The following is a 23,765-nucleotide window of genomic DNA, read 5'->3' as shown; positions in this document are numbered from 1 at the left end:
CTGCTGTCTAGGCTCACACATGAAGAATGGCCACTTGCGTGAGGGATGGAATGTTGGCTGGATGACTATGAGCACAAGTCAACACCTTCAGGAGAATGGGGGGGGGGCAGATAAAATCGCAAGGAGTAGGAAGAGAAATTATAGGCTTAGTAAATTTGTTTTCTATGCATTTTACAAAACTATGCTGTGAGTCTGAAGAAAGCTCAACAACACATAAAGCAGCTGTACTTACTCTGGACCTGTACCTTCAGGGTCCATGTCCACTACTGTACTTCCAGGGTACATGACTGCTACTGGGACAGTGAAAGCCCCAAAAACAACGACTGCATTTGTACCATAGGGATCCTCCACAGGCTGCACGGGTTTCTGCCAGGACACAAAGAAAAATGTCACTTTAACAAGGCACATCTACCTCGGGCTATGAATCAATCCGGCACTAGTTAAATATCTTCCTGAGGTATTTCAATCTCAACCACTTCTCATTCATTTTCCAACCACGTGCAGTGGCAGAATTTGCATAGTACAGCACATCACGACGATAATAATAATACACGGTTCTTCTCCCTCCCTGGTAATGGCAACAACTGCCCTTTAAGGAAATAGAAATATTCAAAAGCACAGCTCCTTAAAAGCCTGTGTGTATTACATTCGGCAGCCAGAGTCAGATTTCTGTGTCTCGCAGCTCAATGAGGTATCCAAAACACATACGAAAAATTCATTTTTATAAAACATAGGGGTAGGTTTTTATGACTTGCCATTGGGGTGTAAAACTAATGTTGTGAATCAGCCACCCATTATAGAAAACACCCAATTTTAATTTCCATTGAAATCAGTGGCAGTCTCTGTAAGGGGCGGCTGATCTGCAATGCCAGCTTTACTTCTGGGTGGCAAGTTGAAAATTTACCCTAAAAACTCTGAAAGAGACGTTGACTTTATTCAAAAGGTGTTCAGTCAAGTTTACTTTTTGGCTTCTTTGCCAAAGTCAAGTCTGAAGAGCTCAATAGGGCAACAGTTGCATCTGGTTATGTGGTCAGGTCAAATAAACCAATCCCCTGTAAGAATATATATCATTACCATCAAGTTTACCCACTTAACAAACAGCACAACCCATCCTGTACTTGACTGCAATGATGCAGAAACACACCAATTGTGTTGCTAAACCTTTTTCGTGGTGAGACAGTGATGCACAAATCCAAATTTTCATCCAAAGTACAGTAATACCCGTCAAAACATTAAATACAGAATGGGTTGTGCTGTTTGTTTAGTGAGTAAAACTGAAGGTAATGGTACACATTCACACAGGAATGGTACATTTGACCTGACCACATAACCAAATGCAACCTTGGCCCTAATGACCTACGTAGCGAGAAACTAGACTTTCAGCTCCGTACACATCAACATTTCTACCACAATATGTTAAATTCAATTGTGTTTTAAGAAAAACATATATTTTAATTTTTATTTCAGTTACAGGTTTGACAAACATGAAACATTTAAGTTCAAGTTTATGTTAGGTAACCACCACCGTATGTCAGACGGGTTAATCACTCAATAGTAACCATTTATATTTATTTGCAGTGGGGTTTTTTTTTGCATTTTGGGTGAAACTCCTAATGTAAACTCACATTTTAGAAATTAAGATTTTTTTCTTAATATTTACCTGTACTAAGCTTTTAAATACCTTACACGGCAAAATAATTTCTTTATTGTACCTACCTGTGAGTATTTCATAGTCTTTTATCTAAACGCCGTGGGACGTTTTACTGCATTAAAGGCGTTATATAAATACAAGTTGTTGTTGTCTATGACTTCATTGTATTCAGACATATAAAGAAAGTTAGAGATGGCTTACAGTAAGTTTAAGACTGCTGTTTAATCTGAAAGTTTGAGTGACATTGCTCTGATTCAGTCCGAACTGCCATAATAAATTAAAGTCTTATGTACTCCCAGCCATCTATAATTCTATAACTGACAAATACCAGATAATAAGCAATAAAGCCATATGAAAACATTCTCCATTCATATCCATTGTGAATGAAGGTTAATATGCTACCAACAGCAATAAAACCCACACAGATATCAACAATAATGACATCGGATATACGGCACAGAAGCAGGCCATTCGGCCCAACCAGTCCATGCCGGCGTTTATGCTCCACCCGAGCCTCCTCCCGTCTTTCCTCATCTAAATCTATCAGCATAACCCTCTATTCCCTTCTCCCTCATATGCTTATCCAGCCTCCCCTTAAATGTATCTATACTATTCGCTTCAACCACTCCCTGTGGTAGCGAGTTCCACATTCTCACCACTCTTTGAGTAAAGAGGTTTCTTCTGAATTCCCCATTGGACTTCTTGGTGACTATCTTATATTGATGGCCTCTAGTTATGCTCTTCCCCACAAGTGGAAACATTCTCTCTGTATCCACTTTATCAACATTTTTCATAATTTTAAAGACCTCTATTAGGTCACCCCTCGGCCTTCTTTTTTTCAAGAGAAAAGAGACCCAGCCTGTTCATCCTTTCCTGATATGTATACCCTCGCATTTCTGGTATCATCCACGTAAATCTTCTCTGCACCCTCTCCAGTGCCTGTATATCCTTTTTATAATATGGCAACCAGAACTGTACACAGTACTCTAAGTGTGGTCTAACCAAGGTTCGATACAGGTTTAGCATAACTTCCCTAGTGTGATTGATCCTTTATTATCTTTTATCTCTATCCATATGGATTCTATTTTTGTCTTGCTCAATGACTCTGAGCCGGAGAGATTCGCGATGGAGACATCTCCTGCAGACGTGTTCGCTCGGGACAGTCTCGCTGTACAACCTGCCCTGCCATATCTTAGTCTAGTCGTATTTTATTTATTTAATTAGTTAAAGTCTTTAATCAATGATTATTTATAGTTATATTAATTAGTTTAACTAGTTAAACTATAAATTTAAACAGTACGTTATAGTTTCCAGCTCCTAGTTTAAACCACTGCCTTAGTTTAGAGAGAAAATTGCCACAATAGCTTCAGCAGCCTGAGGACTGCGCTCCCTTCAACCTCGCCCAAGAGGAATTGCTCAATCATTGCCCTGCTCTCAGTGGGTTGTTTCCAAAGCAAACGATTGGTCAGTCACTCATCTGCTTTGGTGTCATTATAACTAACGTGAGCGACCCAAACAGCCAGCATTCAGGGGGAACTTTGTGTATGAGCTGCTGCTCGGATGCACTGTACCATGGTCATAAGACAGAGATTTGACGCCACACAAATTGGTCAATTTAGTCCAAACTGTGAACTTTTCTGATCAAGCAGAGGTACAGGAGTGAATCATAGAATCATAGAAAGTTACAGCACGGAAGGAGGCCATTTCGGCCCATCGTGTCCGCGCCGAAGTGGGTCACCAATTCTGTCCCTTGATTGGAAAGCAGTGTTTAAACCACTGGGACCTAGGAGGAGAAGAAGGCAACCAAATTACTTTAAAAATCCACAACTTTATAATAACAAAAGCACTCATACAGGCACAACCAACCATGGAAAGAGAAAACCAATGAGATATTCTCAGAGTTTTACTTAACCTCCTCGAAGAGCTGACTCCCCTGGAAGTTTCAGTTATTTATTAAAATAGTTCCCATTTTATTTTCTTCATAAACACAATCCTGCTACTTTTAAGTGAATAATATTTTTTTTGCAACGTTGCCTTCACTCATCGGGAATTTACATGGAGGGTGGATTCACGATGCGGTGCTGCTGAATCAGTTTTAATGTGACAAGTGAGAAAGACTATGTAACTCATGAAAAATAAAACTGGCAGTGTGCTGTGTATTTGTTATCAGTTTTCAAGAGTGACACATTGAGAGTCCGATTTATATGTGCGGTTTATTCTTTCAAGCAAATAGTTTTAAAAGAATTATTAACCAGATTTTATTTGGTGTGGGCACAAACGTGGAGGGCATTTTAACACTCTCACAGAGGCAGAAGATGGCTTTCAGATCTCTCGTCCTTTATAGTGGGAATCCCCTAAGTAGGTACAGTAAAGTAGCTTGGGTTCTTGAGACCTCTGAAACGTTGATACTGTGAACGCAATACTTTCAGTTACATCATTTACAGTGTTTGGACCTGAGAATACAGTGCAGAACAATACCGAAAAAGTGCTGACTTGCTAATATAGATGAAAGTTTTCATAAGAACCATGACACATATTTGTAGTATTTTCAAAGTTGGTTCCGAATAGCCCAGAATAGAGAATTGGAGGCTAGCAGGGGTACAATATCATCACTACAAATGGTTTTACCTTAACAGGAACTAACAATATATTCCAGGCAAAATTTGAGAATTTACTGTTCCATTGAAGAGCTGAATTTGATGGGCCAAATATTCTCTCTCATGGAAGCTATTGTTTATGGTGGAATTCAGCATCTTCTGACAGTCCACTCCACACTTATGTCACCACATGGGGAAGATTTCCCCTCTGTGCTTTGTGTAACAAAATTCTAAACACATCCTTGATAAACGGGTTTAGGATTTAATTGCACATAGAACACAGAGAAAATCTTCTCCCACTATGTACAGATTTGTGATGAGTTTGGCTCGCTCTACTGATTCTGCCTAGCACCCTGTATTGGTATTTCTACAGAAAATGCAATCTATACACTTACCAGCAACATTTAGAACTGCTAAGGTTATGGAATTTACCAGACTTAACACAACACATTGGGAATCTGTAGTAAAAAATATTCTGGAAGATGTTTTCTTCATTTTATTAATCTTCCTCACATGTACATTAGAAAATAGTTTGCAGCTGCAAACCGCCCCATCCCCAGAAAATAAATTGATCGACAATATTCATAAAATCACTTCAGTCACAGGAGGTTAGTTTCAGTTACATCACTGTCAATTACAATGTTGTCCAACACCTAAGCCTAGAGATGGTTGTTTGTAACACTGACACATATACACTTAACACATTCGTATGAGGTTCCTCTGTCCATTACTTTAACTAGGTTAATGCCTTATTAAAATAACAGACAGAAGAACGTGTTACAAATATGTTAAGTATTTAGATACCTAACTCCTAAGATTAAATTCCCATTTTGATAAAAAATGGGAGAACAGCAATTGCCAATTGAAATTCAGAGTTCCTATATATTGTTATTAATAAATAGACTTTGCTATTAGCATGGGATCTGTTTGCAATACTGAACCTAAACACATACATAGATCAGAAGACTTATCATGGACTCCACCTAATTTATTTTTTCTCCCAAGGAAAACACTTGCAAGCTTTCTCCCCGACTCTAAAAGTAGATCAAGCAGAAGTCCACAATATCTATTTAATCCCAAATTACCTATCCTACATCAACTGCTTTAAGACAGCAGCATGATCCTAGTAGCTCTGGGATCACTGTGTTCCACACAGCATTTAACTCTTACTATCTTTCTGCTGGTAACCATGTCAGTACCAGCTTTATTTTGTGCCTAAACAGTTAGAGGCAGTACAACTATCAATGTGCAGGTGCTTTGCTATTGATTAAGTATTATATTCCAGTTTAACTCCCGCATTCTAGGGGGTCACACATTGATTTATATTGGATTCTCCTTTTAAATAGCACTTTGCTTGTGACTGCATGATATCAACTTTATAAAAAAGACGAGCCCTCGATAGAGTCAGAAACCCACATCCACAACTAAACTAATAAAGAGTTTAAACGAAACAAAGCAATGCGATATGATTGCCTGGCAAGAAAAGAGGGAATCCTGCATCACGTCTTGACAACCTAATAGTGTACATTTCTGGGAGGGTAGACAGGACAAGACAACAAAGTCACAGCTATAGTGCAAGGACGGACACGTACTGTTCTAGAGGGAGCAGCCTTTCAGTTGACTCAATTTAGAATGCTTCGACTCTCTGAAGAGCATGCGACAGTTTCAGCAACAACATTAAAAATGTTAATAAGATTAGAATTCTTTCTCTTCTACTCGCAAGAAATTAAGAAAAGTTTGCACACATATGCTTCCATGCTTCCCTGAATAGCAATTGAAATTGGGAATGATTTTTTCCTTCCTAACCCAAGGGCTATGACATCAATTGCCACACCCCTATCCCTGCCCCAAGTTGAGAGCAGCTAATGCAGCACAGACTGGGGATCGAAGAATGGACCTTCCTAGTTTGTATATGCCATCTGTTTACTGGACAAACTTGCTGAACCATTGGAAAAACAAATGCTTCTAATCTATACATTGCTCCGCTATCGGATAAAACTAATGATCTACACATCATAATCCAGGCTCTTCAAATGGTCTCAAATTATCCTATTACTGGAAATATGTAAGAAGAGTACATTTGGAAATAAGTTTGTTCTACAGCATTCATTAAAAGGGTGTTTCTTCATTGTACGTTCCTGACAAATGTAAATGTAAAAGAAGACTGTCAAATCCATCCTACTCTGAACAAGAGCCCAGTGAACGTCAATCTCTGAAGGTGCTGGCAGACAAACCTTTCTCTGCTAAATTGTCTGACTGCTGAAATCAAAATGCTTGTTTCAGTTTACCATTAGGATTTCAAAATGTAAGCACAACACTAGTTTATCATAGCCTTTTTTTGAAATATAAACGTCACACTAGCAACAAAAAGTTAGATTCAAGCTAAAACCACACAGAAGGAAGTGTGTTCAAGACAACAGAACACATTTGTTCTATACACTTTCAAATAGGTGGAAGAAAATGATTACCAATAGCTAAGCTCACATCTCTATTACCTTAGTCATTGCCAACAATGGCATAAATAGAATTATTTATCTTAAGTGAATGTAACCAAAGCAAAGCATACATCCTAACAATGAACATTTAGTGGATGCGACAAAGAGATTTTTCAAAAAACAAAATATACCCTTTGGCAGAGAAATGCGCAGCAACTGAGAGAACAGGAGGCTGCACAGCTAGCTAACTTCACAACTATTAGGTCTGCCGAGGATGACCATTGCGTATGAACAGTGGCTTTATGTAGATTCTACGGCTGATAAGAAATAAAACCGTGTAGGCAAACCTCACCAGATAGTGAAACCTTTAAGTCTGAACACAATTTTAAAAATTGATCTTTATCACAAAAAGGATACACATCTTTGTTTTAACTTATGTAACGCTGGAACTTTGTGATTTCTAATGATTTTAAATACACAGGAGGAAGTCTGTTCGAGATGACAGAACCCATTTGTTTATACACTTTCAAATAGGTGGACGAAAATGATTACCAATAGCTAAACTCACACCTCTTTTACCTTAGTCATTGCAAATAATGACATAAATAGAATTATTAATCTTAAGTGAATTGTAGGTAGCAAGTAACCAAAGCAAAGCATAATTCTGCAGAACTCAATCCTATCTGATAAAAACAAGTCAGCAATATAAGTCCTCAGAACAAACTTAACAAGTTGCAATCGCTTAAAAGTTTTGTAAAATGTTTGAATTACCAACCTCCGTGGTAACACCTTCAAAGTATGGTATAGCCATCTTGGAAACCACGTAAATACGAACTGCCACGTACAATCGATCTCACGATATAAGACGACATTTTATGATGACGTTTATATCACGTGATATGAAAGGCTTGACTTTAAAGAATCCACCTTGATAGCAAGTTGGCTGTTTGTGATTTGAGCTTTGTGTATGGTGAAGCATGCCTATTCGCACTGAATGAATCAGCACTGCTCTTCAAGTATTTCTCCAATTCCCTTTTGAAAGTTACTATTTAATCTGCTTCCACTGCCCTTTCAGGCGGTGAATTCCAGATCACAACAACTCACTGTGTAAGTAAATTTCTCCTCATCTCCCCTCTGGTTCTTTTGCCAACTACCTTAAATCTGTGTCCTCTGGTTACTGACCCTCCTGCCAGTGGAAACAGTTTCTCTCTATTTATTCTATCAAACCCCTCATAATTTTGAACACCTCTAGTAAATTTCCCCTTAACTTTCTCTGCTCTAAGGAAAACAATCCCGGCTTCTTGGGTCTCTCCACGTAACTGAAGTCCCTAATCCATAGCACCATTATAGTAAATTTCCTCTGCACTCTCACCAAGGCCTTGACATCCTTCCTAAAGTGTGGTGCCCAGAATTGGACACAATACTCCAGCTGGAGCCTAACCAGTAATTTATAAATGTTTAGCATAACTTCCTTGCTTTGTACTCTATATTTCTATAGCCAATGATCCTTTATAGTTTTTTAACAGCCTCATTAACTTACCCTGCCACCTTTAAAGATTTGTGTATGTAAACCCCTGGGTCTCTCTGTTCCTGCACCCCCTTTAAAATCACGCTGATTAAGTTTATATTATCAGATTTGTTGAATTAAGTTTCACAACTTGCCATGTGTGGGAATTGAATTCCTGACCTCTGGGCTACTAACATAACCACTAGACTACTATACTTTTGCTATCAGACTACTATACTTGTTATGTGGCATAATTATTTAGTGATATTTTTTGACTAATATGTTGTTATTATTAATAATTTTGCTGCCTAATTAAAGAATTCTACTAGGTCTCTGAAACATAATCTATTGAGTAAATGTTTCGCTAACCCCCCTCCCTCCCCGAACTCTGCTTGGGTGCAAGTCAGGCTGAGCACACCCAAACTGTGATCTGCTTCACCCGACCTGAACCTGCCTGTATTCGTGGGCCTGATGTCCTGCAGTCCTAGCCCTTAGCAGTGCCTTGCACCTGCAACTGGGGGTGTACGTCTTGCTGCCACTGCAGGCCTGAGAGGCGCTATTGGCCGTCGGTTGCAGGGCCTTCTACTCTAAAGGTGGTATCACATGCCTTTCCACTTCCATCTTGCTACCTGTTCTTCTCAGGCCCTCCAACCTGAGCTCAAGGCCTTGTGCCCAGTTATCCTGATTTCAGCCGCAATTTGGCATCTGCCTGGTGCACTGAGAGCAAAATGAGGTGAGAGGCGGCGTTACCTCACTTCCACCTCATTTGCTTAGGAGGGCAAAGGGCACGAATAGCCCCCCTGGTCTACTGTTGCAACTTTTTAGTTCTATCGAACAGAATTCACAAAAAGGGAATAAGTTCCCCATTAATGGTGTTTGTACAAAGCAGTGCTTTGCATGGGTGAACATGGAAAACTGGCATCATACCATTATGCAGACTGGAACATTCCCTTCCCCCTTCCTAGTTTAGCTCTGAACACAACTTAACTCAGAAATAAAAACAGAAAATGCTGGAAATACTCAGCAGGTCAGGCAGCATCTGTAGAGAGAGAAACAGAGTTAACGTTTCAGGTCAATTACCTTTCGTCAGAACACTGCTGCTTAACTCAGTCTGGTTTGAGGAACATGAAGGGTATCTGGCCATTAGGTATTACTGCTTTAACAGGGGATTTCCTAGTGGCTTTTGATATGGTTATTGAAAAAAAAATTCTGACTGTGTCCTTATATCTACATTCAACCACATCATGGCTTGAGTAGTTTTACATTTGTTTGTTACATGAATCGTGAACACAATATAAAATTGTGAATGGTAGTGAAAGTTACTCCCCTACCATGATACTGGAATGCAAGCCTTTTAGAAATGCGGAGTAATTTGGTTTCAACTATAACCTGCTAAATTCTTTGAATGTTTTTTAAGTACGACCGCATTCTCCGAGGGCAGCAAGACAGACGCAGACAGCATTGCCCCTCTAAGTTTATGTCCCACTTAAATGTGTGACTGCTTGCAGAGAATCAAATTCCAGCTCACACGTTGTATCTAACTACACAACTCCATTTTGGAAAAGGTAGAAACATCATCAGTCGTGTCTGGATCAATGCTTGCTCTGGAATTTCCTCCCTAAACCGCTCCGCCTCTCTCCCTCTCATCCTTTAAGTCGCTCCTTAAAACCTACACCTTTGACCAAGCTTTTGGTCACCAGGCCGATAATCTTTTTCTTCTTCCTTTCCGATGTCAAGGATCGCAAGCTTCATCAACTCTTGGACACCAACGCCCCTCCGGAACCTTCTTCCCCTTCACTTTCCTCTGACCCCCCTTCTCCCAATCTCACCCCCTGCCGCATTTTCACTATCCCCTCTGACCTTCCACTCTCTGACCCTGAACGATCAGTCCTCAGCAAAGGCCTGAGCTTCATCCCCTTCCGCCCCCACCTCAATGAATTTCGAGCCGGCACGATGTTGAGCTCTTTTTCCGCCACCTTCGTCTCCGTGCCCACTTCTCTGGCCAGGAGTCTTCCCCCTGCACAACTGACCCTTTCTCCCGCTTGCAGAATTCCCGTTCTACCTGGACCCCTCCCCCTGGCCTCTTACCCTCTCTAGATCTTTTCATCGCTAACTGCCGCCGTGACATCGGCCGTCTCCATTTCTCTGCTCCCCTCACTCACTCCAACCTACCTCCCTCTGAACTTGCAGCACTCCATTCTCTTAGATCCAACCCTGACATTGTCATTAAACCCGCTGACAAGGGTGGTGCTGTTGTTGTTTGGCGCACTGACCTCTACCTAGCGGAAGCTGAACGCCAACTCTCTGACACCTCCTCCTACCTCCACCTGGACCATGACCCCACTACCGAACATCAAACCACCGTTTCCAAGACTGTCACTGACCTCATCTCCTCTGGAGATCTTCCCCCCGCTGCCACCAACCTCATAGTTCCCCAACCACGCACAGCCCGCTTCTACCTCCTTCCCAAGATCCACAAACAGGACTGCCCTGGTAGACCCATCGTTTCAGCCTGTTCTTGCCCCACGGAACTTATCTCTTCCTATCTTGACTCTATCTTTTCTCCCCTTGTCCAGTCTCTTCCCACCTACATCCGCGACTCTTCGGACGCCCTCCGCCACTTTAACAGTTTCCAGTTTCCTGGCCCCAACCGCTTCCTTTTCACCATGGACGTACAATCCCTCTACACCTCCATCCCCCACCCGGATGGCCTGAGGGCGCTCCGCTTCTTCCTTGAACAGAGGCCCGACCAGTCCCCAAACACCACCACCCTCCTCCGCCTGGCTGAACGTGTTCTCACATTGAACAACTTCTCCTTTAAATCCACTCATTTCCTCCAAATCAAAGGTGTTGCCATGGGTACCCGCATGGGTCCTAGCTATGCCTGCCTTTTCGTGGGCTATGTGGAACAATCTTTGTTCCAGTCCTACTCGGGTCCCCTCCCTCACCTCTTTTTCCGATATATTGATGACTGTATCGGTGCCGTTTCCTGCTCTCGTCCTGAACTTGACAATTTCATTCACTTTGCCTCCAATTTCCACCCTTCCCTCACCTTCACATGGTCCATCTCTGACTCTTCCCTTCCCTTCCTCGACTTCTCCGTCTCCATCTCTGGGGATAGGTTATCGACCAATATTCACTACAAGCCCACTGACTCCCACAGCTACCTGGACTACACTTCCTCCCACCCCGCTTCCTGTAAGGACTCTATTCCATTCTCCCAGTTTCGCCGTCTCCGCCGTATCTGCTCCGACGATGCCACCTTCCACACCAGTGCTTCAGACATGTCTTCCTTTTTCTGCAACCGAGGATTCCCCTCTACCGTGATTAATAAGAACATAAGAACATAAGAAATAGGAGCAGGAGTAGGCCAATCGGCCCCTCGAGCCTGCTCCGCCATTCAATAAGATCATGGCTGATCTGATCCTAACCACCAATCTACTATCACAGAACCATCTCCTGAATCTAACAGAATTAGACACACGAAATAGGAGCAGGATCAGGCTACATGGCCCCTGGGCCCGCTCCGCTACCCACAGGGCCATGTCCGATCCAAACCTAGACTCATGTCCAAATTCCTGCCCGCTCCCCGTAACCCTTAATTCCCTTTACTTCTAGGAAACTGTCTATTTCTGTTTTAAATTTATGTAATGATGTAGCTTCTACAGCTTTTTGGGGCAGCATATTCCATGGACCTACCACCCTCTGAGTGAAGTAGTTCCTCCTCATCTCAGTTTTGAAAGAGCAGCCCCTTATTCTAAGACTATGCCCCCTAGTTCTAGTTTCACCCATCATCGGGAACATCCTCCCCGCATCCACCCGATCCAACCCCTTCATAATCTTATATGTTTCAATAAGATCGCCTCTCATTCTTCTGAACTCCAATGAGTAGAGTCCCAATCTACTCAACCTCTCCTCATATGTCCATCCCCTCATCCCCGGGATTAACCGAGTGAACCTTCTTTGTACTGACTCGAGAGCAAGTATGTCTTTTCTTAAGTATGGACACCAAAACTGTATGCAGTATTCCAGGTGCGGTCTCACCAATACCTTGTACAACTGAAGCAATACCTCCCTATTTTTATATTCTATCCCCCTAGCAATGAAAGCCAACATTCCATTGGCCTTCTTAATCACTTGCTGCACCTGCATACTAACCTTTTGAGTTTCATGCATCAGGACCCCCAGATCCCTTTGTACTTCAGTACTTTCCAGTTTCTTGCCATTAAGATAATAACTTGCTCTACGATTTTTCCTGCCAAAGTGCATAACCTCACACTTTCCAGTACAGGTAGACTGTCCTTTATCCGAACTTCCGAAAACCAAAAACCTCTAAAAACCGAAAGTTTTTTCGTTCAGCGTAAGTCGTGCGCATGACATGACCAGAGTGGCGCACGACTTACGCTCCCCCCGCCGACCCCGACCCCCGCCGACCCCCACCCCGACCTCCCGCCGACCCCCGCCGACCCCGACCCCCCGCCGACCCCCACCCTGACCCCCCGCCGACCCCCCCGCTGACCCCGACCCCCCGCCGACCCCCACCCGACCCCCCGCCGACCCTGACCCCCTGCCGACCCCCACCCCGACCCCCCGCCGACCCCGACCCCCGCCGACCCCCCGCCGACCCCCCCGCCGACCCCGACCACCCCCGACCTCCCGCCGACCCCCCGCTGACCCCGACCCCCCGCCGACCCCCAACCCCGAAAAATTTCCCAGTCTTATAAAATACCTTCTGAAATCCAAAATTTTCCAAAAACCGAAACACGGCTGGTCCCGAGGTTTTCGGATAAAGGATAGTCTACCTGTATTGTATTCCATCTGCCAAATCTCTACCCACTTACTTAGCCTGTCTATGTCCCCTTGCAGGTTTTTTATCTCCTCCTCACTCACTACTTTCCCTCCCATCTTAGTATCATCTGCAAACTTTGATATGTTACACTCGGTCCCCTCCTCCAAATCGTTAATATAGATTGTAAAGAGTTGGGGACCCAGCACTGACCCCTGCGGAACACCACTAGTTACTGATTGCCAGTCTGAGAATGAACCATTTATCCCAACTCTCTGCCTTCTGCTAGATAGCCAATCCTCTATCCATGCCAGAATATTACCCCCAATCCCGTGATTTTTTATCTTAAGCAATAATCTTTTGTGTGGCACCTTGTCAAATGCCTTTTGGAAGTCTAAATACACTACGTCCACTGGTTCCCCTTTATCCACCCTATATGTTACTTCCTCAAAGAACTCCAGCAAATTTGCCAAACATGACTTCCCCTTCATAAAACCATGCTGACTTTGTCCTATTAAATTATGATTATCCAAATGTCCTGTTACTGTCTCCTTAATAATGGACTCCAAAATTTTACCTACCACAGATGTTAGGCTAACCGGTCTATAGTTTCCAGCCTTCTGTCTACTGCCCTTTTTAAATAAGGGTGTTACATTAGCAGTTTTCCAGTCTGCCGGGACCTTTGCTGAGTCCAGGGAGTTTTGGAAAATTATTACTAATGCATCCACAATCCCTACCGTCACTTCCCTCAAGACCCTAGGATGTAAGCCATCAGGGCCAGGTGATTTATTCGCCTTGAGTCCCATTATTTTACCGAGTACCACTTCCTTAGTGATTTTGATCGTGTTTAGCTCCTCCCCCCCTATAGCCCCCTGTTTGTCCAGTGTTGGGATATTCTTAGTGTCTTCTACTGTAAAGACTGATACAAAATATTCATTCAGTGTTTTTGCCATCTCCATATTTCCCACCATTAATTTCCTGGTCTCATCCTCTAAGGGACCAACATTTACTTTAGCCACCCTTTTTCTTTTTATATAACTATAAAAACTCTTACTATCTGTTTTTATATTTTTTGCTAATTTACTTTCATAATCTATCTTCCCTTTCTTAATCAATCTTTTTGTTATTTTTTGCTGTCTTTTAAAGTTTTCCCAATCCTCTATCCTCCCACTAGATTTGGCTACCTTATATGCCCTTGTTTTTAGTCGAATACTATCCTTAATTTCTTTACTTAGCCACGGATGGCTGTCTTTTCTTTTACACCCTTTTCTTCTCAGTGGAATATATATTTTTTGGAAGTTGTAAAATAACTCCTTAAATGTACACCACTGATCATGTATCGTCTTACCCCTTAATCTATTTTCCCAATCCACTCTACTCAATTCTGCTCTCATACCTTCATAGTCTCCTTTATTCAAGCTTAGCATGCTTGTTTGAGATCCAACCTTCTCACCCTCTAATTGAATATGGAATTCAACCATGTTATGGTCACTCGTTCCAAGGGGATCCTTTAGTAGGACATTTTTAATTAATCCTGTCTCGTTACACAGGAACAGATCTAAGGTTGCTTGTCCCCTGGTCGGTTCAGTTACATACTGCTCAAGAAACCCATCCCTAATTGATTGACACTGCCCTCGACCGTGTCAGTTCTATCTCCCGCACTTCTGCCCTCACCCCTGCCCCTCCCTCCTGGAACCACGATAGTGTTCCCCTTGTCCTCACCTTTCACCCCACCAGCCTCCACATTCAACGGATCATCCTCCGGCATTTCTGCTACCTCCAAAGTGATCCCACCACCAAACGTATCTTCCCCTCCCCTCCCCTTTCAGCATTCCGCAGGGACTGCTCCCTCCGAGACACCCTAGTCCACTCCTCTATCACCCCAAACAGCCCTTCCCCTTCGCCTGGCACCTTCCTGTGCAAGCGGAGGAGATGTAACACCTGCCCCTATACCTCCCCCCTTCCCACTGTCCAGGGCCCCAAACACCCCTTCCAGGTGAAACAGCGATTTACATGTACTTCTCGCAATCTAGTATACTGTATTCGCTGCTCACGATGCGGTCTCCTCTACATTGGGGAGACCAAACGCAGATTGGGTGACCGCTTTGCGGAACACCTCCGTTCAGTCCGTAAGGGTGACCCCGAGCTTCCGGTCGCCTGTCATTTTAATTCACCGCCCCATTCCCACTCGGACCTCACCGTCCTTGGCCTCTTGTATTGTTCCACGGAAGCTCAACTTAAACTCGAGGAACAGCACCTCATCTTCCGATTAGGCAGTCTGCAGCCTTCCGGACTCAATATCGAGTTCAACAATTTCAGATCATAACCTCGGCCCCTATTTCATTTTTTCTTGTAATTTTTCCACTCCTTTCCCCCCCCCCCTTTTCTTTTGTTTCTCCCTCACACCTGGCAGCTATCTCTTGCTCTGCCAGTACACTTCACACCTAATCTCAGCCTATTACCATCTCGTCTAGCTTCTAATACCTTTTATTGTCTCTTTTTTACTTCTTTTGTTTCTTTTATTCTTTTGTCCGATCGCAGCCCTGCCTCCGATCTATCTTTTCTTTCCAGTTTTGAAGAAGGGTTCGACCCGAAACGTCAACTCAAATTTCTGTCCACGGATGTTGCCTGACCTGCTGAGTTTTTCCAGCATTTTCTGTTGTTATTTCGATAATCTTTTTATGTGGCTCAGTGTCAAATTCATCTGAGAACGCTCCTGTGAAGCGCCTTGGGACTTGTCACTCTATTACAGGCGTTATATAAATGCAAGTTGCTGTTGTTTCTCACCCCTCTGCTTTAACAACACAGGCTGATCATTCTGTTACTGCACCCCTGCTCACTGGAGTAGCTCCCTTGCCACACCTGTCTCCCTTTAGGGGAATGGTAGCATAGCGGTTATGTTACTGGCACTAGTAATCCAGTAGGCCTGGCCAGAGACATGAGTTCAAATCCTGCCATAGCAGCTGGGGAATTTAAATTCAGTTAATTAAATCAATCTGGAATTTAAAAGGAAAAGCTAGTGTCAGTAATGGCTACCATGAAACGACCGGATCGTCATAAAAACCCATCCGGCTCATTAATGCCCTTTAAGGGAATAAAAACTGTCCTCCTTACCTGGTCTGGCCTATATATGACTCCAGGTCTACAGCTGCTTCATCAATGACCTTCCCGACAACTTAAGATCAGAAATGGGGATGTTCGCTGATGACTGCACAATGTTCAGCGCCATTCACAACTCCTCAGATAATGAAGTAGTCCATGCCCACATGCAACAAGACCTGGATGACGTTCAGGCTTGAGCTGATAAGTGGCAGGTAACATTCACGCCACAGGAGTGCCAGGCAATGATTATCTCCAACAAGCGAGAGTCTAACCACTTCCCCATGACATTCAATGGCATTACCTTCGCTGAATCACACACTATCAACATCCTGGGGGTTACCATTAACCAGAAACTTAACTGGACCAGCCACATAATAGTGTCAACAAGAGCAGGTCAGAGACTAGGTATTCTGCAGTGAGTACCTCACCTCCTGACTCCCCAAAGCCTTTCCACCATCTACAAGGCACAAGTAAGCAGTGTGATGGAATACTCCCCACTTGCCTGGATGAGTGCAGCTCCAACATCACTCAAGAAGCTCGACACTATCCAGGACAAAGCAGCCCGCTTGATTGGCACCCCATCCACCACCTTAAACGTTCACTCCCTCCACCACCGGCGTACCGTGGCTGCAGTGTGTACCATCTACAAGATGCACTGCAGCAACTCGCCAAGGCTTCTTCGGCAGCACCTCCCAAACCCACAACCTCTACCACCTAGAAGGACAAGGGCAGCAGGCGCATGGGAACACCACCACCTCCAAGTTCCCCTCCAAGTCATACACCATCCTGACGTAGAAGTATATCGCCAATCCTTCATCGTCGCTGGGTCAAAATCCTGGAACTCCCTACCTAACAGCACTGTGGGAGTACCTTCACCACACAGACTGCAGCGGTTCAAGAAGGCGGCTCACCACCACCTTCTCAAGGGCAACTAGGGATGGGCAATAAATGCTGGCCTTGCCAGCGATGCCCAGATCCCATATGCAAATTAAAAAAAAATGTGGTTGACTCTTAACTGATATGATGGTTCACCACCACCTTCTCCAGGGCAATAAATGTCCACATCCAATAAATTAAAAAAAATCTTCTCAAAATCCTTTTCTTTGACTATAGAATTGGCCTTCTCCTTCCCTCCCACAAATGGTCTTGCCCAGTATCCACCTGCCCCACCTTGCTAAGTGCTCAGAATAGGCTTTCTATTACCTGAGCAGTACTAAATAAATGCAAGCTGCTGCATGACATTCTGTACATTGGTCATCGTTGCTATTACCATTACCCTTCACCCCTTCCTACTACTGCAAGTCTCGGTCTCCAGTTGAGCTGTGAATGTAGCGGAGGCAACAGACCTGTTGGACAGAGATGAGGAGGAATTTCTTCACCCAGAGAGTGGTGAACCTGTGGAATTCTCTACCACAGAAGGCAGTGGAGGCCAATTCATTAAATATATTCAAGAAGGAGTTGGATATATTTCTTAAGGCTAAAGGGATCAAGGGATATGGAGAGAAGGCAGGGACAGGGATTTGGATGATCAGCCATGATCTCATTGAATGGCGGAGCAGGCTCGAGGGGCCGAATGGCCTACTCCTGCTCCTATCTTCTATGTTTCTATGTTTCTATGACCTGAGAGGGAGCGAGAGCGGAGCCTAAGGATAGAACGTGCGTGGCAGAGTGAGGCCCGAGAGCGGAGGCAGCGGACCTGACAACAAAAACAAGGAGTGACGTCTCAGGAAAGCAGGGAAGTGATTGGTTGGTCAGTATTTCTCTCTTTATCATAGGAAGAGGATGAAGTCCTGCAGGCAGAGTTTAGGGAGCTAGGAAAGAGGTTAAAAAGCAGGACCTCAAAGGTAGTACTACCAGTGCCACATGCTAGTGAGTACAGAAATAGGAAGATAGAGCAGATGAATGCGTGGCTGGAGAGATGGTGTAGGAGGGAGGGCTTTGGATTCCTGAGGAATTGGAATCGTTTCTGGGGGAGGTGGGACCTCTACAAGCCAGACGGGTTGCACCTCAACGGGAACAGGACTAATATCCTTGCGGGAGGGTTTGCTAGTGCTCTTGGGGAGGAGTTAAACTAGTTTGGCGGGGGATGGGAACCTAAATACAGAGTCAATAGGGAGGGAAGAAAAACTGGAATTGGAAAACAAAAACATAGAAAGTAAATTGGAAGGACAGAGGAATCAAGGGCTAGATAGTAGTCAACAAGGAGGTTTGCCTGTACTAAATGGTATATACTTCAATGCAAGGAGTATAGCGAACAAGGCAGATGAGCTGAGGGCACAGGTAGATATTGGGACGATGATATTATAGCTATTACAGAGACATGGCTGAAAGAGGGGCAGGTATGGCAGCTCAACATTCCTGGTTACAGGATTTTCAGACGGGATAGAGAGGGAGGTAAAAAGGGAGGGGGGGGTCGCGGTGTTGATTAAAGAAACTATTACAGCTGTGAGGAGGGATGATATGTTGGAGGGATCATCAAACGAGGCCATATTGAGGTCGAATTGAAAAACAAAAAAGGGGTGATCACACTGCTGGGAGTGTACTACAGACCCCCAAACAGTGAGAGGGAGATAGAAGAACAAATATGTAGACACATTTCTGAGAAGTGTAAAAACTATAGGGCAGTAATAGTAGGGGATTTTAACTACCTCAATATTAACTGGAATAAAATTAGTGTGAAGGGTATAGAGGGCGCGGAATTCCTAAAATGCACCCAGGAGAACTTTTTTAGCCAGTATGTAGCAATCCCAACAAGGTAGGGGGCAATTCTGGTCTTAGTTTTAGGGAATGAAGCTGGGCAGGTAGAAGGCATATCAGTGGGGGAGCATTTTGGTGCTAGTGACCATAATTCTGTTAGATTTAAGGTAGTTGTGGAAAAGGACAAGGATAGACTAGGAATAAAAATTCTAAATTGGGGAAAAGCAAATTTTGCTAAGCTCAGAGGGGATTTAGCCATAGTGGACTGGAAACAGCTACTTGAAGGTAAATCAGTGTCAGAGCAGTGGGAGGCATTCAAGGAGGAGATCCGGAGTGTTCAGACCAAACATGTGCCCTTAAAGAAAAAAGGTGGGACTAACAAATCTAGAGCCCCCTGGATGTCTAGGGACATACAGGGTAGGATAAAGAAAAAAAGGGAGGCGTATGACAGATACCGAGGGCTAAATACTCCAGAATCTTTAGAGGAATACGGAAAGTGCAGGGGTGCAATTAAAAAGGATAGTAGGAAAGCAAAGAGAGAGCATGGGCAGGATTTTCACTGGGCCGTGGAGGCGGGATTGGAGGCATGTGGGGGGTTAAAATCCCGAAATCGGGGGGCACGAACCCATCCCACCTCCAACCCACCTCCATGCCAGTTTCACAGGAGGCGGGTACCCGACCTGCGCTGGGACCCTCCTCCCCGAGGCGGGAAGGGGATTAGTGCCAATTAACTGCCTGTTAACAGGTAGTTAACGGGCAGTTTTTAGCCTAATCCCTATTTTCATTGGTGAAATGTGGGATTCCCGATGGCTCCAAACCACGACAAGTTAGCGAGGCGGGCCGTCGGGCTGAAGGGCTTGGAGGGGTCGAGATTGTTGTGTATGTACCTTTAAGAGAATAACTGGTCTCAGACTGCAGTACCGGCAGTGACCACCCCTGTATAAAAGGCACTAGAGAGCCTCTGTTGTTTAGTTTCGTTATTGCCTTCCACCAGTAAAGATCTGTTTGTTTTCACTCCTGCTGGTCCGTGTCTCAATCATTCACGGACTTAACACTGGCGACGAGTAAGAAACGTACTTACCTGCAACTCGGCAGCAGCTCCGACGACGTTGTTGAAGGTCGGAGACAGAAAAAAAAAAATAGAGTCCATTGAAACTCGAGAAACGGGCGTCGACTGTCAATCATCGGTTTAAAAACTTGCAGGAGAGACTGTCCAGAGCCAGGCTGGGTTCCTCGGCCCGTGGTTTCCCAGCTAATCGGGCTGGTGGCAGGTAGTGCTCTGATCCTTCCTGGGCTGCGGCGGGCTGAAGCTCGATCGGGTGGCTTTTCAACGGGGCCGGGCAGTGAGTCGGGAAGCAAAGAGAGAGAGAGAGGGTGGAACATACAGGGAGCGGCCAGTGTTTCGAAGCCGGGCAGCGTTCGGACCTAAGAAGAGGGAGGGAAGTGTCCCAGAGGGTCTGCTCCACGACGGGAAAATAATAAAAGAAAAAGAATACGTGCAAGAAACCATGGAAAGCAGTGCTAACAACAGCGGGGAAGAAGGCAAAGCGCGGGAGGCGCCATTTTGTTAAATCGGGGAAGAAGGCAAAGCGCGGGAGGCGCCATTTTAGATTTGCAAGATGCCGAAGACTGGCTGTATCACTGCTTTTGATAATACATTAGAGGACTGGACCACGTATGTGGAAAGAGTCGAGGTATATTTCGAGGCAAACGATATAGCGGAGGGGAAAAAGGCATCGATATTGTTAAACTTAATGGGCGCTAGAACGTACGGCCTATTGCGGGACCTGATTACTCCAGCCAAACCGAAGGCGAAGAGTTTTAACGAAATTATTGCTGTCCTACAGGAACACTTAAACCCTGCACCGCTGTTGATAGTAGAAAGATTTAAATTCCACAGGAGAACTCAGCACAAAGATGAGAGCAATGCTGAGTATCTTACGGAACTACGCAAGCTATCAAAGCACTGCCAGTTCGGAGCAGGACTGGCAGATACCTTACGGGACAAATTTGTCTGTGGACTCCTGAGTGAAGGAACATAGAAGAAGTTACTCTCAGAAAAAGTGCTGACGCTAGATAAGGCTTTCAGCGTGGCAGTATCGTATGAAGCAGCAGCCAGGGGAGCTGCAGAAATTCAACAGAAACCACAGGAATACGGCACCCACGAAATGACACGGGGATTTGCAAAATGTTATCGCTGCGGCAGAACTAACCATGACCAGAAGGACTGCTGGTCCAAAGACAAAATATGCAGACAATGCGGGAAGATTGGACACATTGCACGAGTTTGTAGGTCTGGGAAGAAGACCAGCGACAACAAAAAGGCTACTAAGGAACCGTACAAGAAAGTACAAAAGGTGACGGACAGTAGTTCCAAAGACCAGATGAGCGATAGTGAATCCGGAAACAGGAGACTAAGCTGTCTCAAACTTCACAATGTAATCGCAAAAGAGGATCATCGAACCATTTGGGTCACTCTCACGATAGCAGGGTCCCAAGTTAAAATGGAATTGGATACAGGATCAGCGCTAACCGTCATGAATCGACGAGACTACGAGCGGCTATTTTCACACATACCCTTGAGAGAGACATCCATCGTCTTGACGACATATACGGGGCAAAAAGTATACCCCAGAGGAAAAATAAGGGTGCCTGTCGAATACAATGGCAAGAAAATATGGAAATTGTATCTCTACATACTGCCAAATGGTGGACCACCGTTATTGGGACGGGAATGGATCAGGAAGATAAACTTAGATTGGCATTCCATTCATTCAATGACGGTGGACAGTAAAAAAGATGAAGACGTCACTCCTGGACGATTGTCAACAATCTTAGCTAACGCCAAAGAGGTATTTCAACAAGAACTGGGCACGCTTAAAGGCATAACCGCCTCGATAAAAATAGAAGAGAATGCAGTTCCCAAGTTTTTCAAAGCGAGACCGGTACCATATGCAATTCGCCCAGCCATCGAGGCAGAGCTGGAGAATCTGGAGAAGGCGGGTGTGTTGTCTAAGGTCGACTGGAGCGAGTGGGCGACACCCATCGTTCCTGTCATGAAGAAAACGTTAAGCAATAAGTCCGGAGAGCCAAGGAAGATTCGCATCTGTGGGGATTTCAAGGTGACGGTGAACCCTTTCCTTCGCACAGTACAATATCCTCTTCCAAGGATAGAAGACATCTTCGCCTCGCTGTCTGGAGGGAAACGTTTTACAAAAATTGACCTAGCACAAGCATATTTGCAGATGGAGGTTGAAGAATCCTCTAGGAAGTATCTCACGATTAACACTCGCAAAGGTCTTTACCAGTATCATCGATTGGTATTCGGGGTAGCATCGGCTCCGGCGATATGGCAAAGAGCGATGGAACAAGTCCTGCAAGGGATTCCGGGGGCTCAGTGTTACTTGGACGACATCCTTGTAACAGGTGAAGATGACAGTGAACACCTTAACAACCTAGAACAGGTGCTCACTAGACTACGGGAACATGGGCTGCGAGCCAACCGCCCCAAGTGCGAATTTTTTAAGAAACAGATATCGTATTGTGGCCACGTGATTGATGAAGAGGGGTTACATAAGTCCCCTGACAAAACTGAAGCGGTTATTAAGGCCCCAGCGCCTGAAAATGTGTCGCAACTGAGGTCATTCCTCGGGTTGGTGAATTACTATCATAAGTTTTTGCCGAATTTGTCGACAATTCTGCACCCACTGAACACCCTGTTACGAACGGGGGTAGCATGGAAATGGAGCGATGATTGTAAGCGTGCTTTTCAGAAGAGTAAGGACTTAATCACTTCAAAGGAAGTATTGGCTCACTACAACCCAGCACTGCCAATCAGGCTGGCGTGTGATGCGTCTCCCTACGGCATTGGGGCGGTACTGTCACATAAATTCCTTGATGGTTTGGAGAGGCCGATAGCTTTTGCGTCACGCTCGTTAACTTCTGCCGAGCGTAACTACGCCCAGATTGACAGAGAGGCCCTCAGCCTAGTGTGGGGGGTGAAGAAGTTCAATCACTATCTGCACGGTCAAAAATTTACTCTACTAACCGATCATCAACCTCTTGTCTCCATTTTCAACCCTCAGAAGGGCGTACCGATAATGACAGCACAACGGCTGCAGAGATGGTCCCTTTTCCTAGGGGCACACCAATATGACATCAAGTACAAAGGAACTAAACAGCATGGAAATGCTGATGGATTGTCACGTCTACCGTTGCCGACGGTGGAAGAAGAAGACCTTGCAGTGGATCCAATGGAGTTATTCCACTCGACCATAGTCAAATGTCTCCCTGTGACGAATGCAAACATAGAAAAGGAAACACGGAATGACCCGACACTATTACGGGTCTATGATTTAACGGTGAAGGGATGGCCAGCACATGGCGAACCACTGCTGCCAGCATTCTCGCCGAGAAGAGAACAGCTGTCAGTGTGCAGAGGAACCTTGATGTGTGGATCCAGAGTAGTAATTCCACCTAAGTTGACAGATAGAGTGCTCAATGAGCTTCATGAGGGTCATCTGGGTGGGGTAAAAACGAAGAGCTTAGCCAGAGCGTTTGTGTGGTGGCCGGGAATCGATAGAGAAATCGAAGAGATGACCAAGAGCTGTGCAGGATGCCAGAAAGTCCAAAACGCCCCACCACAAGCTCCTCTGCATCCATGGGAGTGGCCCTCATCTCCATGGCAAAGGGTGCGCATTGATTTTGCTGGTCCCTTCATGGACTCGATGTTTTTAATTGCGGTGGATGCACATTCAAAGTGGCCAGAGGTAATAAAAATGTCCTCAACCACCACGGAAAAAACTATCACAGTTTTACGAACCATATTCGCCAGGAATGGGCTGCCTGAACAGATTTGCTCTGACAATGGACCACAGTTTGTGTCTGAAGAGTTCCGGAGGTTCTTAAAGAACAATGGTGTTAAGCATTACACATCTGCCCCATATCATCCAGCCACTAATGGATTGGCCGAGAGGTTTGTCCAAACATT

At 44.6% G+C, this 23,765-nt stretch overlaps 1 long non-coding RNA gene across 1 annotated transcript in view; it reads right to left on the bottom strand.

The window, feature by feature from the left end:
- LOC147102465 (uncharacterized) overlaps positions 1-23,765 on the bottom strand; it is an 85,179-nt gene that overhangs the window by 11,654 nt on the left and 49,760 nt on the right. Inside the window, exon 2 of the long non-coding RNA XR_015073266.1 lies at positions 233-366. This is a non-coding gene — a long non-coding RNA (uncharacterized LOC147102465). The remainder of the gene's footprint in view (positions 1-232; positions 367-23,765) is intronic.

Source organism: Somniosus microcephalus, chromosome 22 (genome assembly GCF_052327205.1).
Source record: "Somniosus microcephalus isolate GS21.2 chromosome 22, FLI_Smic_1.0, whole genome shotgun sequence".
NCBI classification, from domain to species: domain Eukaryota; kingdom Metazoa; phylum Chordata; class Chondrichthyes; order Squaliformes; family Somniosidae; genus Somniosus; species Somniosus microcephalus.
The sequence above is the reverse complement of the archived record's forward strand: the minus strand, read 5'-3'. Positions and strand labels throughout refer to the sequence as shown.